The sequence below is a fragment of the Bombina bombina genome, chromosome 7, assembly GCF_027579735.1.
Source record: "Bombina bombina isolate aBomBom1 chromosome 7, aBomBom1.pri, whole genome shotgun sequence".
Lineage (NCBI taxonomy): Eukaryota > Metazoa > Chordata > Amphibia > Anura > Bombinatoridae > Bombina > Bombina bombina.
Genome location: NC_069505.1, coordinates 390,395,914 through 390,409,324, shown reverse-complemented (window position 1 = coordinate 390,409,324; position 13,411 = coordinate 390,395,914).

The window sequence follows — 13,411 nt, the reverse complement described above, 5'->3', positions numbered from 1 at the left end:
AATCAACCCGATCGTATTCAGTCGTGTTGATTTCAGAGCAGATGGACAAGTTATGGAGCAGCGCTCTTTATACGGAGCTTAATAAATCGTCCCCTTACACTTTACTTCAGGTCTGAAGTTGTGCTAAATATTCTAACACAGTTTCGGGGTTTTGTGTGAGTGCAAACTATAATTTTCAACTTGAATTACCATTGCAACGTTTTGTGGTCACTATATCCATCAAAAGTATAGGTCGTGCTCCAGCAAAGTTGGCCACGCTAATGAGAGCTTTACCATGGACTTGTAATATCAAAGTCATGCGCTAATGGTAGCGCGTAATAACCAATATCATTGGGCCGCACTACTTGTAATCTGGCCCTATGGATTTAATCAATGCAAAGGCATTAAAGGGACACTGAACCCAAATTTTTTCTTTCGTGATTCAGATAGAGCATCCAATTTTAAGCAACTTTCCAATTTACTTCTATTATCAAATTTTCTTCATTCTCTTGGTATCTTTATTTAAAAATCAAGAATGTAAGTTTAGATGCTGGCCCATTTTTGGTAAACAACCTTGGTTGTTCTTGCTGATTGGTGGATAAATTCAACAACCAATAAATAAGTGCTGTCCAGAGGTCTGAACCAAAAAAATAGCTTAGATGCCTACTTTTTCAAATATAGATAGCAAGAGAACGAAGAAAAAATTATAATAGGAGTAAATTAGAAAGTTGCTTTAAATTGCATGCTCTAACTGAATCATGAAAGAAAAAATTTGGCTCTGTCTGAATCATGAAAGAAACATTTTAAATGTATGTGTCTTTAAAGGGACATTACAACTAAATAAATAATTGATAGAACGATGTATTCAGAACAAAAATATATGCCTGAGAATAATTTATATACAGTATATGTATTTTTAAAATGACATTAGTTTTTTAAATATTGAAAAAATAAGGGTAACATTCTATTGTCTATAAAGCAGTGGGCGCCGCCATATTGTAACTTAGGTTCCTTTTTCTGCAAAGACCAATTAAAGAAAGTTATAAATGGCTTACTAGAGTGTGCAACCAATGACTGTGTAGAATATAGCAGTGTCTGCACTCCCACTTTTAACAAGAATTTGGAAAGTCCACAATATTCAGATTTAAATTACAGGAAAAGGGAACAATATGAATAATGAAAGTATATTGCAAAGTTGTTTTACTACATACAGTTGAACACTTTATATTTATTATCTCTAAGGCCTAGATTTGGAGTTTGGCGGTAAAAGGGCTGTTAACGCTCCGCGGGCTTTTTTCTGGCCGCACCATAAAACTCTGGTATCGAGAGTTCAAACAAATGCTGCGTTAGGCTCCAAAAAAGGAGCGTAGAGCATTTGTACCGCAAATGCAACTCTCGATACCAGAGTTGCTTACGGACGCGGCCAGCCTCAAAAACGTGCTCGTGCACGATTCTCCCATAGGAAACAATGGGGCTGTTTGAGCTGTAAAAAAACCTAACACCTGCAAAAAAGCAGCGTTCAGCTCCTAACGCAGCCCCATTGTTTCCTATGGGGAAACACTTCCTACGTCTGCACCTAACACTCTAACATGTACCCCGAGTCTAAACACCCCTAGCCTTACACTTATAAACCCCTAATCTGCCGTCCCCGCTATCGCTGACCCCTGCATATTTTTTTTAACCCCTAATCTGCCGCTCCGTAAACCGCCGCAACCTACGTTATCCCTATGTACCCCTAATCTGCTGCCCTAACATCGCCGACCCCTAGATTATATTTATTAACCCCTAATCTGCCCCCCTCAACGCCCCCCTCAACGTCGCCGACACCTGCCTACACTTATTAACCCCTAATCTGCCGAGCGGACCTGAGCGCTACTATAATAAAGTTATTAACCCCTAATCCGACCACTGAAAAAGCCAATCAGAAAATTCCTACCTTAATTCCGATTGGCTGATAGAATCCTATCAGCCAATCGGAATTCGAGGGACGCCATCTTGGATGACGTCCCTTAAAGGAACAGTCATTCGTCGTTCAGTCGTCGGTCCGGATGGATGTTCCGCGCTGGAGGTCTTCAGGATCCTGCCGCTTCGCTCCGGATGGAAGACCATAGAAGATGCCGCCTGGATGATGACTTCAATCGGATGGAAGATCCTCTTCTGCCCCGCTTGGATGAAGACTTTGACCGGATCATGGACCTCTTCAGCCCCCGCTTGGGCTTGGATCAGGACATCGGAGGAGCTCTTCAGGACGGATCGGTGAACCTGGTATGGTGAAGACAAGGTAGGAAGATCTTCAGGGGCTTAGTGTTAGGTTTATTTAAGGGGGGTTTGGGTTAGATTAGGGGTATGTGGGTGGTGGGTTGTAATGTTGGGGGGGGGGTATTGTATTTATTCTTTTACAGGCAAAAGAGCTGAAATTCTTGGGGCATGCCCCGCAAAGGGCCCTGTTCAGGGCTGGTAAGGTAAAAGAGCTTGTAAGTTTTTTAATTTAGAATAGGGTAGGGAATTTTTTATTTTGGGGGGCTTTGTTATTTTATTAGGGGGCTTAGAGTAGGTGTAATTAGTTTAATATTGTTGTAATATTTTTCTTATGTTTGTAAATATTTTTTTATTTTCTGTAACTTAGTTCTTTTTTATTTTTTTGTACTTTAGCTAGTTTATTTAATTGTATTTATTTGTAGGAATTGTGTTTAATTAATTTATTGATAGTGTAGTGTTAGGTTAATTGTAGGTAATTGTAGGTAGTTTATTTAATTATTTTATTGATAGGGTAGTGTTAGGTTTAATTATATCTTAGGTTAGGATTTATTTTACAGGTAAATTTGTTATTATTTTAACTAGGTAACTATTAAATAGTTCTTAACTATTTAATAGCTATTGTACCTGGTTAAAATAATTACAAAGTTGCCTGTAAAATAAATATTAATCCTAAAATAGCTATAATATAATTATAATTTATATTGTAGCTATATTAGGATTTATTTTACAGGTAAGTATTTAGCTTTAAATAGGAATCATTTATTTAATAAGAGTTAATTTATTTTGTTAGATAAAAATTATATTTAACTTAGGGGGGTGTTAGGGTTAGACTTAGCGTTAGGGGTTAATACATTTATTAGAATAGCGGTGAGGTCGGCAGATTAGGGGTTAATAATTGAAGTTAGGTGTCGGCGATGTTAGGGAGGGCAGATTAGGGGTTAATACTATTTATGATAGGGTTAGTGAGGCGGGTTAGGGGTTAATAACTTTATTATAGTAGCGCTCAGGTCCGCTCGGCAGATTAGGGGTTAATAAGTGTAGGCAGGTGTCGGCGACGTTGAGGGGGGCAGATTAGGGGTTAATAAATATAATATAGGGGTCGGCGATGTTAGGGCAGCAGATTAGGGGTACATAGGGATAACGTAGGTGGCGGCGATTTGCGGTCGGAAGATTAGGGGTTAATTATTTTAAGTAGCTGGTGGCGACGTTGTGGGGGGCAAGTTAGGGGTTAATAAATATAATATAGGGGTCGGCGGGGTTAGGGGCAGCAGATTAGGGGTACATAAGTATAACGTAGGTGGCGGTCGGCAGATTAGGGGTTAAAAATTTTAATCGAGTGGCGGCGATGTGGGGGGAGCTCGGTTTAGGGGTACATAGGTAGTTTATGGGTGTTAGTGTACTTTAGGGTAAAGTAGTTAAGAGCTTTATAAACCGGAGTTAGCCAGAAAGCTCTTAACTCCTGCTATTTTCAGGCGGCTGGAGTTTTGTCGTTAGAGCTCTAACGCTCACTTCAGAAACGACTCTAAATACCAGCGTTAGAAAGATCCCATTGAAAAGATAGGATACGCAAATGGCGTAGGGGGATCTGCGGTATGGAAAAGTCGCGGCTGAAAAGTGAGCGTTAGACCCTTTAATCACTGACTCCAAATACCGGCGGTAGCCTAAAACCAGCGTTAGGAGCCTCTAACGCTGGTTTTGACGGCTACCGCCGAACTCCAAATCTAGGCCTAAGTGTTTAATGTCCCTTTAAAGTCAGCTCCAGAGCAAAAATGCTCTACAGGGGCAAGATAAACTGGTCAACCAATGACAAGAGGCATATATGTGCAGCCACAAATTAGCAGCTAGCTCTCAGCAGTGCATTACTGCCCCTGAGCCTATCTAGGTATGCTTTTCAACCAATGTTACCAAGAGAAGAAAGCAAACTAGATAATAGAAAAAGCTTTGTAATATACTAAATGATCAAATTGACATCTTTTTCTTAGTATACTTTGTTACAAGTCAGGTATGCTTAGGAGCATGCATGTGTCTTGAGTAATATATGTATATAATTGCTTAATATTGTTGCAAACACTGCTGATCTATAGTGCTGAACATGTGACATGCTCCTGAGCCTACTGCAGTATCTGAATCATGAAAGTTTATTTGTGATGCTGACTATTTTTTTAATTAGCAGGGTCGCCTTGCATTTTGTACTAAATAAGACGGCCGGATAGGTGTTAATAATGAGCTTTTTTTAAACTCAGCTATCTCATCTGCAACTTCCTATTATTTCTGCATAACCACAAACCTGCACTTCAGTAATTAGTTACATTAACTATCTTGTGTTACGAATATGTATGTTTTACAGAACATATCTGCATAATGTTAGCTTCTGATGGAGACACAATACAGTGAAATACAAATATTATTTATAATTTCGAGTTCCTTGTGTTTACCAGAAACAGCAACATCATGAGACGTCTGTGGCTGCTGCTTATATTTGGAACACTGGACGGTAAGAGTTTTTGTGTGGGTCTGGGCAATAAGGCATCATAACCTCTTAGTTTAGGCTGCTGTAGGTTGTATTGCTCATTAACAGATGTCAAGCCAAGCACAGAGGCAGTTCTAGAACTTGGATTTGGGGGGGAGACACACACTTACCCAGAAAAGATCCATGCTCAGGATCAGGAGGTTTGGGACTAAGTCATGGAGTTATTGTGGGTGGAGTTTGGGTGTTCCATGAGTGGGGTCATTTTGGGTGGAGGCAGAGTAATTGGTGTTCCATGGGTGGAGTCATTGTGGGTAAAGGCAGAGTCATTGGCGTTCCATGGGTGGAATCAATGTGGGTGAAGGCACAGTAATTGGTGTTCCATGGGTGGAGTCAATGTGGGTAAAGGCAGAGTCATTGGTGTTTCATGGGTGGAGTCAATGTGGATAGAGGCATAGTAATTGGTGTTCCATTGGTGTTCCATGGGTTGAGTCAATGTGGGTAAAACAGAATTGTTAGTGTTTCATGGGTTGAGTCACTGTGACTAAAGGCAGATTCATTGGTGTGCCATGGGTGGAGTTATTGTTGGTGGAGGCAGAATTCTTGGTGTCCTATTGGTGGAGGTGGGTGTCTCATAGGCAGAACTGGGGTGGGGGGCAAATTTGGCAGTTTAGGAAGACAGGCAAAGTGTTGGGGAGATGCAGTTTTTTTCTTTCTCAGCCACTTACAATGGAGGTGCGACCTAAAGGATTGGGGTGATTTGCATTCTTCTGAACCCCTTAAAACCTCCACTGGTCAAGGCTTACAGGATAACCTAAGTGTATATTCCAATCTAAAAAAAATTGCACAGCTCTTAGCATTTGAGGTTGTTCCAGTCCATGATTTCAGCTTCAATTATTTGATTGTAGATTTAGCTGTTTCAGTAGGGGCTGTAACTTGGAACACAATTAATAGGACATAAAGGAAAAAAGACAATTCACTAATGTGTTGGAGCACTTTATTGTTACACTATTGCTAGCATGCCCTGTAAAGAGGTTAAACACATAGTTAAAATCAGAACAGCAATGCACTCCTAGCGGAGTTAGCACACAAGCAATAAATACCTCTCCAACATGGCCCTTAACGTATTGCAGCAAATTGCCTAAAACAGCTATTGATTTGCAGCATTTTATTATTTGCATTTTAGAACACAAAAACAAAAGTCACAGGCAGAGAAGATTGTGACTTACAGGCAAGAAAAAAAGTAATTTTTGATCATTTTATTTTTGGATTTGAGAATAAGTTTGGATTTTGGAATTCCAGATTTGGGGATTTTTTTTAGCTGTATTTGTAAAAAAAATAAAAAAATATTTGAACACCCTGCTTGAAAGAAGTCAATATTTTTTTTTTGTAGAAACTTCTAAATGATGTAAAAAGCAGCTTGAAAATATAATTTTAATGTATCAGATACCAGTGTTAGTTTCAGTCTAAAGTATTGGGAAAGTTTGCACAATGCAAAGCCACTCAAAAAATATGTTTTGTAAGAACTGAAAGACTCACTTTGAAAACCAGGACATTTACTCAAATTTACTTAAAATTCTACTGCCCTGCTACCATCCCAGGTTTTAGGTCTTTTTTAGCCATAATAATTTTTAGGTCAGGGTGTAACATGACTTTTTTTTTCCATGGTATTTCCAAAGTAAGTGAGAGGAGGGAAGAGAAGGAATGGAAGGAGGGGTGGGAAAGAAGAAAGGAAGGGAGATTTTTTATTATCATTTATTTGTATTGCGCCACCAAATTCGGTAGCGCTGGGTACAATGATAGGTGTATATAATGACAAGGATTTATAATAAAATACAAAAAATAACTAAACTAAATTAATCCAGTACAGGAGGAAGAGGGCCCTGCTCCGGAGAGCTCACAGTCTATAGGTTTAGGGTGCAGAGACATAAGGTTGGGGGTAGCTTGTTACATTGGCTGTACTTTCAGCAGTGAGTCAGGCAGTTCATGTACATGTATTAGTTTGGTTGGGATGAGGGATGGAGGAGAGATGGTAACCCTCTCTGAATAGGTGAGTTTTCAAGGAGCGTCTGAAGCTATACAAGGTTAGAGACAGTCTAATGGAGCGGGGTAGAGAGTTCCAGAGGACAGGAGCAGCACGTGAGAAGTCTTGGAGACGGGAGTGGGATTTAGAGATAAAAGGAGTGGAGAGAAGTAGGTCAGCGGTTGATCGAAGAGGACAGGATGAGGAATATTTCACGATGAGAGAGGAAATATAGTTGGGAGTTAGACTGTTGAGTGCTTTGTAAGTTTAATACTTTAAATTGTATTCTGGAGTGTATGGGGAGCCAGTGGAGAGACGGGCAGAGCGAAGCAGCTGATGTAGATTGTCGACTTAGGTGGATGAGTCTAGCAGAAGAATTCATAATAGATTGGAGGGAGGAGAGGCAGTGTTTTGGAAGGCCATTTAGAAGTAGATTGCAATAATCAATGCATGACAAAATGAGGGAATTAATTATTATTGCTGTACTTTTTTGAGTAAGGAAGGGACGAATTCTGTAAATGTTGCGTAGGTGTGAACGGCAAGATTTGGAAAGCGCTTGTATATGTGGGTTGAATGTGAGTTCCGAATCAAGTGTGACCCCAAGACAGCGGACCTGGGGTGAGGTGTTGAGAATAGAGTATCCAACCATCAGAGAAATGTCAGGTGTTGGATGTCTTGAAGAGGGAGGAATAAGAAGCAGCTCAGTTTTGGACAGATTGAGTTGGAGGTAGTGTGAAGACATCCAAGAGGAAATTGCAGAGAGGTAGTTGGAAATATTGAGTAAAGAAGGAGAGATATCAGGAGGAAAAGATAGATTTGGGTATCATTAGCATATAAGTTGTACTGGGATCCAAAGGAGGCTATAAGTTTTCCAAGGGAGGATGTATAGAGAGAGAAAAGCAAGGGACCCAAGACAGAGCCTTGCGTTACTCCAACTGAGGGAGGCATAGTTGTTAAAGGAAAATGAAAACGAGCGGTTTGAGAGATATGAGGCAAACCAGGAGAGGGCTGTGTCTCAGATGCCAAATGAATGTAGTATTTTTAGGAGGAGAGGAGAGGATGGTCAACTGTGTCAAAAGCAGAGGACAGGTCAAGAAGAATTAGTCAGGTCATTTGTTACTTTTGTGAGAGCGGTTTCTGTTGAGAGTTTAGGGCGGAAACCAGATTGTAGTGGATCAAGAATGGAGTTAGTTGTGAGAAATTGATTAAGCCGATTATAGACCAGTCGTTCCAATAATTTTTAAGAAATATGAAGTAAGGAGATAGTTAGAAGGGGTGGAGGGGTTAAGCGAGGATATTAGGATTGTTATGATTGACGCATGCTTGAATGTATCTGGAAAGGTGCCAGCAGTAAGAGATTGGTTAAAGAGATGAGTAAGGATAGGGGTTAGTGAAGTAGAGAGAGAGGGAAGAAGTTGTGAAGGAATAGGGTCAAGTGGGTAGGTTGGGAGATGAGTCAAAGATAGGAGTACAGAGACTTCTTCCTCTGTTACAGGAGGGAAGTAGCATAGAGTTTTGTTTATAGAAGGTGTGGGTAGGAGTGCTGAATTTGAAGGGTGTGAGGTGCAGATATCTTTTCTAATGGTGTCAATTTTCTTTTTGAAGTTATTAGCAATATATACACACACACAGTATACACACACACAGCATATTTTAATATTTGCAGAGAATATTGCAGAGGGATTTATGAAAAATAGGAAGGCTCAGTAACAATCAGCTCAACACAATGCAAATTTCTTTAGGCTTATTAACCAAACTGAATGACCTTATTTTTTACACATAAAAATGACCACAGAGGAAGTCCAAAGTGCAGTGGGGATTAAATGAAGAGTGACCCATTGCAGAGACTAAATATAGCAAAGCTTTTGTGTAAAGAGAAAGTCTTCATTTGGGAATAACAAAGGGGTTTAAGATAATGATAATTTAAAATTGTTTTATGAGACTTAGTTTACAATTTGTATTTGCTCAGAGATTTAAAGGGACATTGTAACTAGATTTTTCTTTGCATAAATGTTTTGTAGATGATCCATTTATATTATCTGGGAGTTTTTTTGTAAAAATGTATAGTTTTGCTCATTTGTAAATAACATTGTGCTGATTTTCAGACTCCTAACCAAGCCCCAAGGTTTAAAGTGTGATCATCCATCTGAGGACCTAATACACTGTTTTCGGGCTTGTCCAAAGAAATCTCAATTTTGTGGGAAAGAGAATTTTTGGTTAAACAAATGACTGAATAATTCCATTACACTCCAGGCCCGGGTCGGCTCCAAGGGGGGGCATTGGGGGGCAATGCCCACCCAAATGGAATGCTGTGCCCCCTCAAAAAATATTGATATGATCATACGCTTTAAAAATAATAAATAAAATAATGGATTGTTATGTAATGCTGCATGCTGGGGATGGAGTTTGCTGACGAATTGTGAGGTTGCATCACGCATCTGCAAGGAGCTCCATGCCTTAACCTTTTATTTGAAATTGGAAGTTTGAGACTTTTTAGACTTGTCTTTAACCCTATTAATTTTACCTAACTATCGTGAGTTACTCATTTTCTTAAATAATAGATCATGATAATAATATGATTGTATCATATAAAGATAAGTCTATAAATGGCTACCAGCTTCTATTCTATTAAGTAGCCTGATATTTGTTAGTTATTGCAAAACAGGTATAGCTAAATCTAATCTACAAAATTACCAGTATCCTCACTGCTATTGCAAACAAAGGGGTTAATTGCATTGGGGGGTTTGAGGTGCATAGCTGTTTAGGGGACATGATTGAGATTTGAGAATGAGTTTAAGGGTTTTGGATCATGGTGATTAAGGGGTGAATTGTTTAAAGGAACTATTGCACTGGGGGTCTCACTCAAGTTTAATAGCTCTGTTTTTGTGCACTGCATATGATTTAGACTTCATTCTTTTACCTACTGATTTAGCACATATTCTCCAAATGTTAAAGGGACACTCAAGTCAAAATTAAACTTTCATTATTCATATAGAGCATGCAATTTTAAACAACTTTCCAATTTACTTTAATTAAAAAAAAGTGCAGTCTTTTTATATTTAAAATTTTTGAGTCACCAGCTCCTACTGAGCATGTGCAAGAATTCACAGAATAAGTGTATATGCATTTGTGATTGGCTGATGGCTGTCACATGGTACGTGTATGCATTTGTGATTGGTTGATGGCTGTCACGTGGTACAGGGGGAGTGGAAATAGACATAACTTTTAAAATTGTCAGAAAAAAATCTACTATTCATTTGAAGTTCAGACTAAGTACTATTGCATTGTCTTGTTATCTTGCATTTGTTTATTATGCAAATCTACTGTGTTGACTGGTCCTTTAATAGTGGGGGATAAACCAGCCTGAGGCTACACTTTCCTGAAGAATATGTAGGTCTGCTCTTATTTTGACTCTCATACATGCTTTGTAAATGCGTGCCCCTTCGTGAAAAAAAATGCCCCCCCATTTCATTTGTTCTGTAGCCGACCCTGCTCCAGGCTGATCAAATTTTCTTTCTTATAAAATAAACAGATACTTTGTTTAATAATACATTTCTGAATACTGTCATTTACTTGGGCGTAACCCAGTGTTTATATGATATGATGTAGCGTATCATGTCCGCTGCACATTGATAAATGCCGACAGCATATGCTGTCGGCATTTATCATTGCACCAGCAGTTCTTGTGAACTGCTGGTGCAATGCCGCCCCCTGCAGATTTGCTAGCAGGGGATGTCAATCAACCCGATCATATTAGATCAGGTTGATTTCTGTCCGCCGCCTCAGAGCAGGTGGACAGGTTATGATGAAGCCAGCGCTCTTTAGACCGCAGCTTCATAACTTCTGTTTCCGGCAAGCCTTCAGGAGCTTGATAAATTGACCCCAGTATCTATCTTAGAATTTGTAAAATCAATTTCTTCCCAATTTATGCGCTAGATTACAAGTGGAGTACAAAATATCAATTTCGTGAGGGCGATATATGCGCTACACTTAGTAATACCAGCGCACGCAACTGTGCTCTGGTATTACAAGTTAGGTGCAATGCGAATGCAACCTCACGTTCACGTTGCACGGAAACATTGTGCTCACGAGAGCACGCTTCCATAGGCTCCAAAGTGTCTCACAGAATGAGAACTAGCGCATTAAAGGGGGTAAGTAGTGCGGTGATGGGTAGCAATTTTAAATATAGATGTATATGAATATACACATATTAACAAATAAATATATATGTATTTAAGCATATACCTAGATATTTACAGGTAACACACAGTCCCCATATACCATAACGTAAAGGCACTTTTCACTCCTGACAACTTTTAAACCCTTTTTACAGTTTTTTACAGCTTTTTTTATGGAACAACACCGGTGTTTTACAATTGTATAAGATACAGTGTTTTAACATGTGAATAGATCGCTATATGTGAATAGACCGCTATATCGATCTCATATATATAAAAATCTTTATTCAATAAATATCTATTTGTATTGTTGAAGTTGAGTTTAAAATTCTATTGTCCTGGAGGGACTTCACCTACTTTTCCACCTAAACATAGCTTATGTATAATGAGATCACTATTGGACCCACAGGGAGACTAAATTTACATTCATACCACTAATAGTCAGAACTGCATTAATTTGCGCCACCTATTTTTTGATCTAATTACACTCAAAACCGTTGGGATAAGTTTTTTAAGGTGAGCATAGTTCTGCCCAACTGAATAGATAATCATCATCGTCTATTACTTTAACTTTTAACCCTTAAAACTTCCTATTGCAGTATTTTTTATGTGAAAAATACCCTCTATTGGGGGCATTTGAGGCACTTTTAGAAAATTAATCAGAGATCTGATGGCTGGTTATTTATTGTGCGCAGCAAACGGGCAAATTTTCCCATTTGCGGGTGGGCGATAAATTAGCGCTCCACTTGTATTCTAGCCCTTAGTGTTTAATGTCCCTTTAAGTATCATTGACTGCGTCATATGGGTATTGTATATAGCCAGGGGACTGTATTCTAGTATGAAGAAAGAAAAGGCAATTATTCAGATTTTATCTCTGTGTTAGGAACAATCTATGCAATTTGACCTAGATTCCTGTCAGGGGTTGACTGGGCCAGAGGGCAGGGTGGCATCTATCTATAAACATGTGTACATAAACAAACATACATGTTTATATATGGTGTGTGTGTAGCAGATATCTGAGATGCAATTATTGGCATTAAATTCAATGAAGCTAACAAATGACATAGACGGCCAAGTTCCTCCGCAACTGACCTTTGTGACTACTTACACCCCTGATAGTCACTTGATTACCAAAGCTGTCAAAGAAGAATGGAAATTGATCGAAGCCGATCCCTCATTACCGTTCACTCTGTGGGATGCCCCAAGGATAGCATACAGGAGAGGACGAAGCCTGAGAGACTCTCTGATGAAGACCCAAATTATGTCTGAGACGGCTAAACAAACCTGGATCAAGAAGAAAAATGGGTGCTTCAGGTGTACCAGTTGCATTACCTGCAATGGCAAGTGGTACCCACTTCCAATACCCTGATTGTAAGAAGAAACATCGGATAAGATTTTTCCTCACATGCACCATGCAATATATAATCTATCTATTGAACTGCCCGTGTGGGAAATTCTATACAGGAAAAATGACCAATGATGTCAGAACGAGGGTGGCTAACCACTGTTCAAGCATCCGCACAGCCACCTCAACTGGCAAGTCCGATCAACCATTTCCTTAAGATTTGAGGCTTTGAATCATCGACCATGTACCTAGGTTGAAAAGGGGCGGAAAGAGAGCCAAGATCCTCCTACAGAAAGAGTCCAGGTGGATCTACAGACTTGGGACATTGTCACCTAGAGGACTGAATGTACACACTGGCTGGCAGTGTTATCTGTAATATTCCCTATTGGCCCATATCTGTAGAGACATGAGGTCCTACATGAGAGCCCACGATCCTCAGGCCTGTTTTCTGACACTCTTAACGTTTTGTTAAATATCCAGGTCTTGACGATGGGGGTGGCCCCTAAAGATTACAATTACTCTTTTGGTATAATCTATACCATATTATATTGAGCGTACACGATTCCATTCCTGTAGTAATGATTGGTGTATGTCCCTCACTATTTCTCTTCAACTATTTCTCTTCAACTGTTCCTGCAAGAGCATTAGAATGCTGTTATGGTGGCCCCTCTAAAACTTACATAGGGCATAAATAGCCCTTGTTGTCCCTTCGGCCTATACATCAGGGCCGCTACCCTCTGTAGCATAGTAACAAGTTGATACACTTTTAGTAAGTCTGTTGTGTTGTTTGTTTTATAGTATATATAGCTGTTTTTATTCACACTATGTATATTTCACCTGTATACACTAATACATCACACTCACAGTACAGATGGCTGTATTGGTGATATCCACATTCCGTCTCTGATCAGCTGAATACCTATGGGGGTGTGTACTCTCTGTGATAGTCGATGTGTTCTGTTTGTTTTTTCTGCTTTTTCTGTTTAACTTGGGAGATCCTTCCTTCCCTGATGGGTCTTGGGTGATTGGCTTGTGTTCTGATACGTGCAACTTGGGATACTTGTCTATGCTGTGATTGTTTCTGGTTGGTTACTTACCTTTGGGGTTTTTCGCCTACACAGGGTGTTGGGCAGCCCCATTGACATTGGTTTTGCTTTGTT